This window comes from Sus scrofa, chromosome 2 (assembly GCF_054392235.1).
Source record: "Sus scrofa isolate SSC_HxYL_T2T_F1_AM1 chromosome 2, Sscrofa_HxYL_maternal_Yorkshire_Landrace_v2.0, whole genome shotgun sequence".
Taxonomy (NCBI): domain Eukaryota; kingdom Metazoa; phylum Chordata; class Mammalia; order Artiodactyla; family Suidae; genus Sus; species Sus scrofa.
In genome coordinates this window covers 13,546,456-13,553,928 of record NC_139384.1, presented here as the reverse complement: position 1 = coordinate 13,553,928, position 7,473 = coordinate 13,546,456, and the positions used below count along the sequence as shown (strand labels likewise).

At 47.4% G+C, this 7,473-nt stretch overlaps 1 long non-coding RNA gene across 2 annotated transcripts; it reads right to left on the bottom strand.

The window, feature by feature from the left end:
- Positions 1-302: 302 nt before the first annotated feature.
- Positions 303-3,646, bottom strand: LOC102159422 (mitochondrial import inner membrane translocase subunit Tim10). Of its 2 annotated transcripts, none has more exons than XR_002341482.2 (3): positions 3,551-3,646; positions 3,013-3,128; positions 303-773 (listed from the first exon to the last, which is right to left on the bottom strand). It is a non-coding gene; the product is annotated as a mitochondrial import inner membrane translocase subunit Tim10 (long non-coding RNA). The 2 variants fall into 2 exon arrangements; XR_014836591.1 differs by lacking the exon at positions 3,551-3,646 and adding an exon at positions 3,239-3,520.
- Between the last annotated feature and the right edge of the window lie 3,827 nt (positions 3,647-7,473).

Here is a 7,473-nt window from a genome sequence, read left to right as displayed (position 1 = left end):
CTTAAAGTTTTAAGTTGTTAAATAGAAATAATATATATACTGGACACTTTCTATGGCCCAGTCATTATGCTAAATGATTTACTCATATGAACTCATTTAATTTTCACAATAGCCTTATATTTGTCCCCAGTTTACAGATGTAGAAGTTAACTGCATGTTCAGGGTCACACAGCAAGTGGCTGACGTGGGGTGTAAACTTAAGCCACAGAACCAGCCTATGTTTTTAAACACATCAGACCCCCTCTGCTGGTAGAGTCTGTGACCATTGCCTTTACTCCCAAGTAAAGCGTCAGGCACACTGCTTTGCACACTGCAGGAGTCAACAAACTTGTTTTAATACATAACATATATATGTATACACACACACACACACACACGTATACGGTCACATTCCAGTGTGACAAATATCCCTTCTTTGACCAGGAAAGAGCTCTATCATACTCCAGGCACCTGGAGACTCTCCAGAAAGAGCTTAGGCCCGGCCGTCTTCCCAGATGACACCCAACAGGGGCACGTTTATTAGACAAGTGGGAGGGGGCAGGGTGCACCTTGGGGTGTACTGTCTAGGGCCTCACGCAGGCCCAGAGCTCTGCTGCACCCTCTTCATCAGCTCTTCGTCCTGCATAGATAACTCTGTGAGCTTTTTGCCCATCCGCTCATGGATGTCCAGGTATTTGGAGACGCACCGGTCCAAGCACACAGACTCGCCCTTGGACAGTTCTGCTTCCTTGTAGTGGGGAGGCACGCACTTCCGGTGGCAGGCACTGGTCATTCTAGAAAGAAGGGAGGGCAAGGCTGGGTCAGTAGCATCCCATGGATAAGAGGAACTCTCAACCATTCCTGCTCTGCGACGCTGATTTCACCTCCCAAGGAGGCAGTGTAAATCCCATTCACTCCTCAACCATCTTGGAACGTTCTTGTCAGAGCCCATGTTTATAACTGATCAAACAGGAACCCTATGTTGAGTACTGGCTAGGGCCAGGTATCATGCTAAGTGCTTGACGTGGATCTGTTAGTAGAGCCTGTGAAAAGCCTATGAGGTAGGCACAATCGTTATCCACCTTTTTACAGATAAGGAAATTAAGGCACATAAAGCCGGGCTATGAACCCAGGTAGTCTGACTTCACAGCCTACATTTAAAAATCATTGTAGGAATTCCCGCCATGGCGCAGTGGTTAACGAATCTGACTAGGAACCATGAAGTCGCAGGTTCGATCCCTGGCCTCGCTCAGTGGGTTAAGGATCCAGCGTTGCCATGAGCTGTGGTGTAGGTCGCAGACTCAGCTTGGATCCCACATTGCTGTGGCTATGGTGTAGGCCAGCGGCTACAACTCCGATTTGACCCCTAGCCTGGGAACTTCCATATGCCGTGGGAGTGGCCCTAGAAAAGGCAAAAAGACACACACACAAAAAAAATTTTTAAATAAATAAATTTTAAAAATTATTCTAATATATAGCCTCCAAGATAAAGCAACTAATTAAGAGAGGACACCAGAGAGCTTAAGCCAATAAAAATAGCAAATTTTGGAGTTCCGTTGTGGTGCAGTGGATTAAGGATCCAGCAATGTCACTGAAGCGGCTTGGCTGCCAGTGTTGTGGTTCAGGTCCGATCCCTAGCCTGGGAAATTCCACATGCCCTGGACGTGACCAAAAAAAAAAAATTATCAGATATTTGTTGACTGCTTACTTGCTTGTGTTTGGCTTGGTCCTAAGAGCTTGTCATATATTTTAACATTAAATATTTATAATGTCTTTATGAGAAAAGTATTATTATTAACTCTATTTTATAGGTGGTGAAACCACTGGTCAAACAGTCCAAGTAACTTGGCCAAGGCCATAGAAGTGCTGGTCGGCGAAGCTATGATTTGTTCCCAAATTTGCCAAATGGTTATAGGCACTAGTTAGAAGTCAGACTGAGGTACTGGTCTTGACATTGCTATTGACCAGCTGTGGACCCTGAGAAAGTTACTTAATCTCCAGAAGCCTCAATGTCCTCGCTTTAAAACAAGATAAGTAGGGAGTTCCCGTCGTGGCGCAGTGGTTAACGAATCCGACTAGGAACCATGAGGTTGCGGGTTCGGTCCCTGCCCTTGCTCAGTGGGTTAACGATCCGGCGTTGCCGTGAGCTGTGGTGTAGGTTGCAGACGCGGCTCGGATCCCGCGCTGCTGTGGCTCTGGCGTAGGCCGGTGGCTACAGCTCCGATTCAACCCCTAGCCTGGGAACCTCCATATGCCGCGGGAGCGGCCCAAGAAATAGCAACAACAACAACAACAAAAAGACAAAAGACAAAAAAAAAAAGACAAAAAAAAACAAAAAACAAAAAACTGAGAAATGTTATAAAAAAAAAAAAAAAAAAAAAATAAAACAAGATAAGTAAAATTAATCCAGCAAAGATAAAAAGAGATAATGCATATAAAATGTTCCAACATGTGTCTGAGATGGAGTAAGAGTTTAGAAAATGTTAACTACTTGGAGTTCCCATTATGGCTCAGTAGTAACAAACCCAACCAGTATCCATGAGGATGCGGGTTCAATCCCTGGCCTCAATCGGTGGGTTAAGGATCTGGCATTGCCAGTGAGCTGTGGTGTATGTAGGCTGGCAGCTGCAGCTCCTATTCGACCCCTAGCCTTGTAACTTCCATATGCCACACATGTAGCCCTAAAAATCAAAAAAAGAAAAAGAAAAGAAATGTTGACTAAGTGGCCTATGTGCTATTTGTCAAAAGGCAAATGCTGAACTATTCCTGGAAACTAACCAGAGCCTGAGATGGACCCTCTCCTCCTGTCCAGCTCCTTCATGGTCAATTCCATCCCAATCTAAATGCCTAGTTCCCTCTAGTGACCCCACACTACATCTGGATTAGCCCTTAACCATGTGGGCCTGGGGTGTGGGGGGGGATGAGTGCTGGGAGGGTAGACCACCGTTTTTCATAAGTCATCCACCTCTGGCTTTGGAAAGGGTGACCTAGGGTCATTCTCTAAAGACAAGGTAGTGCGGACTCGGTCCTTACCTGTTGTACATATCAGCCATCATCTCTACCTCCAGCTCTGCTGCCAGCTGCTGGGCCCTGAGTGGGTCCATTTCAGCCCTGAACGGTCGAGGGGATCTCCTTCTGGCCTCCTAGACCTGGGGACAGACGGCACGGTCAGCACCCAGCCCTCCCATTCGCTTTTCCATACCAGGGGCTGGAGAATGTGGAGGAATCACAGACCATCAGACCAGCAAGGGCCACTGACCTCATACGCTATTTCACAGACGTGGAGGCTGAACCCGCAAAAGGGACACTGCCTTGCCCAAGGTTACAGAGCACGTTAATGGCGGGGCTGTAAATCGACCCTCGGTGCCCTAACGCCCAACTCCTCGAGGTCACCTCTATCCAGAAGGAGATGGGGAAACCGGAACAGAACACTCTAAACCGCTGTCATGAACCTGCGGGGGCCCTAAGAACTGGATCATACGCGGAACTACGGCGCCCGGACCTAGACCAGGCCCTAAACTGAAAAGGCCGCACCATCATCAGGGTCATTTTGAGGTCAGAAGTTGCTCACCACGGCCGGAGGTCTGTCACAGTGCCCCCGGTATCCCCAACTTCGGGTAAACACTGGAAATTCACCGGGTGCCCAGGTAGGGTCAGGCGGAAGCACGTGGGTCACTTCCGGGGAGGAAGTCCCGCCTCTTCCCGATCCGTACTCGCTTCCGGAATGAAGCACCATCTAGGTGGTGCCGGGAAATCTGATACCATAGAGAGGGCCCTGTCTGAAGGCTAAGGCGTCTCCCAAATGCTAGAGAGGACTCAAAAATACCATAGAGATTTAGGCCGAACGCAGAGCGCCTGCAACCTGTTAGAATTCAAGTCCCCGGGGGTGTCACCGAGAGGTTTGAGTAGGAGAGGTAGGGTCGCAGAGGTCCGTAACCCTCGCCCCTAACGCCGGAGAGCTGAGTCCAGAGCGCATATCTGACTCGGGGAAGGAAAAACGTCGTCCGTCCCCTCCGCCCTGCAAACAGCAGCTCTCAGCTTGTGCTGCACTTAAGGTCACCTGGGACGCTTTAAAAAAATCCTGATGCCCAGGCCTCACTTTCTACCAATTAAATCAGAATCCCTGGAGGTAGGATTCAGATATCAGTAAACTTTATTTATTTATCTATTTATTTTTGTCTTTTCAGGGCCGCACCCGTGGCATATGGAGGTTCCCAGGCTAGGGGTCTAATCGGAGCTGTCGCCGCCAGCCTATGCTGGAGCCACAACAACACGGGATCCCAGGCGACCTACACCACAGCTCAGGGCAAGGCTGGATCCTTAACCCACTGAGCGAGGCCAGGGATCGAACCCGCACCCTCATGGTTCCTAGTTGGGTTAATTAACCACTGAGCCACGACGACAACTCCAGATATCAGTAAATTTTAAAATTTCCCAGGTGATTCCCATGTGCAGCCAAGTGCTCCTGGGGCCTTTGTGTGAATACGGCTGTGTGCAGATCACCAGGCTTTCTCTGGGGTTGCAAAGACAAGTGAGGCATGGTTCCTGCTTGCAGAAAGATGAGTCGAGAGGACAGTGTGTGGGGAGTTCCCGTCGTGGCTCCGTGGTTAACGAATCTGACTAGGAACCATGAAGTTGAGGGTTCGATCCCTGGTCTTGCTCAGCGGTTAAGGATCTGGCGTTGCCGTGAGCTGTGGTGTAGGTTGCAGACGCGGCTTGGATCCTGCGTCGCTGTGGCTCTGGCGTAGGCCGACAGCTACAGCTCCGATTCGACCCCTAGCCTGGGAACCTCCATATGCCGCGGGAGCGGCCCAAGAAATGGCAAAAAGACACACACACACGCGCACAAAAAAGTACAGTGTGTCTTATTCAACTTCTACTAGACGCCCTAGGCCATAAAGAGATGAATAGGAGCAATTGTGGCTGCTGCCAGAGCTAACCTAGAGCCTTTGGGTGAGGGAGAAGGAGGGTACTGTGAATTCTTTCTTTCAAAACTTAATATATTCCTCGATCTGCAACCCCCCCCCCCCCCATGAAGAAAACCCACCCTAATCTCCCTGGATTTTTCTTTTTTTTCTTTTTTTTTTTTTTTTTCTTTGCTATTTCTTGGGCCGCTCCCGCGGCACATGGAGGTTCCCAGGCTAGGGGTCGCATCGGAGCTGCAGCCACTGGCCTACGCCAGAGCCACAGCAACGCAGGATCTGAGCCGCGTCTGCAACCTACACCACAGCTCACGGCAACGCCGGATCGTTAACCCACTGAGCAAGGGCAGGGACCAAACCCACAACCTCATGGTTCCTAGTCAGATTCATTAACCACTGTGCCACGACGGGAACTCCCTCGTTTTCTTTTTTTGACGTTTGTTTGGTTGGTTTTTTGGCCGTGCCTGGGACATGCGGAATGAAGTTCCTATGCCAGGGACTAAACCTGTGCCACAGCAACGACAACACAGGATTCTTTTTTTTTTTTGTCTTTTTCTCCTTTTGCCTTTTCTAGGGCCACTTCCCGCGGGCATATGGAGGTTCCCAGGCTAGGGGTCTAATCGGAGCTGTAGCCGCCGGCCTAGGCTGGAGCCACAGTAACGCCAGATCCAAGCCATGTTTGCAACCTACACCACAGCTCTTGGCAACACCAGATCCTTAACCCACTGAGTGAGGCCAGGGATCAAACCCAAAACTTCATGGTTCCTAGCTGGATTTGTTAACCACTGCGCCACGATGGGAACTCCCAACACGGCATTCTTAACCCACTAGGTCACTAGGGAACTCCAATCCCTGGATTTTTCAAGGAATTTCCAAGTAAACAAAACTTGGAAGATGTAAACTAATAATGAAATGTAAGGGTACAATGCCCATTGGAGAAGGTGGGCTAGACACTTTATGTGGTTGGTCACCATATACTTCCCTCAGAAAGTCCCAATTTTAAACACTCATCCGAAGGACTCATCTTTGTCAAACCCTGTCCTCTGATACTTTAAAACTGAGGTATCCCATTCAGACAGTAAAATGAATAAAATGTACAATCTTAAGCTTAATTTTTAAATATATATTCATTTTTATAACCACCACTCAGATCAAGGTACAAAATAATTGCAGTATCCTAAAAAGTTATCTTACGTTCCTTCCCAGGCAATACCCCCTGTCCTGCACTGAATCTCTATTTAGACTTCTATAACCATCAGTTAGTTCTGCCTACTTTTGAACTTCATGTAAATGGAATTATACATTATTTTGTTTTGTGCCTGACTTTTTTTGTTTCGTTTTGCCTTTTTAGGGCCATACCATGGCATATGGAAGTTCCCAGGCTAGGGGTCCAATCAGGGATGCAAGAGCCGGCCTACACCACAGCCACAGCAATGACAGATCCAAGCCGTATCTGTGACCTGCACCACAGCTCATGGCAACACTGGATCCTTAACCCACTGAGCGGGGCCAGGGATCGAACCCGCAACCTCATGTCAGTTACTCATTCTTTTTTATTGCTGTCTAGTGTTTGATATATAAATAAGCCACAATTCATTTATCTATTCTTTTGTTGATGGACTTCCGGGTCGTTTCCAGTTTTTGGCTATTATGGTAATGCTGTTATATATATTATTATACATATGTTCTAGTGAACATATGTTGCCCTGCTTTTTGCTTTTGAAAATATAGTCAACATATCATGGAATTGGAGTTCCTGCTGTGTCGAAGCGGGTTCAGAATCTGACTGCAGCAGCTCAGGTGGATTTGGAGCTGTAGCTGCTGGCCTGTGCCAGAGCCACAGCCACAGCCACACAGGATCCGAGCCGCATCTGTGACCTACACAGGTTTGGCCCACCAGCCCACTGCAGCAGATTAAAGGATCCGGCATTGCTGCCACTGTGGTATGGGTCACAGCTGTGGCCTGCATTCATTCCCTGGCCCAGGAACTTCTATATGCTGCAGGTGTGGCCATAAAAAAAAAATTATGAGATAAAAGAAATTACACTGTAAACCAACTATAATAGAAAAAAATCATCATAAAACATGAAATAAGAAATTGCATGGGAAAAGGAGATGGGTTCTTTCAAGAGGAATTGGCCTCCTGGATGGGATTTTTACTAGACGTTATGGAAAGTTACATACACTATGATTCCACTTAAATAACATTCTCAAAATGACTAAATTATAGAGATAGGAGAAGGGATTGATTGTTGCCTAGGGTTAGAGTTGGGGGGAGGGAGGTGTGCCTGAGGGGTAGCACAAGGGAGACCTTTGTGTTGATGATGAAATGGTTCTGTGTCCTGACTGGGTAGAGGTGTTTATAGAAATTTAAGCTGTCACGGAACTGTACACACCACTATAACAATGCCAGTTCCCTGGTTTTGATATGGTGTGTAGTTACATAAGATCTAGTCTTCAGTGGATAAACCTTAAGTAGAATTTAACCTGCAGTACCCTCTCTGTACTATTTATGCAACTTCCTGGAAACCTATAATTATTTCAAAATAAATACTTTTAAAAATTATTGCCA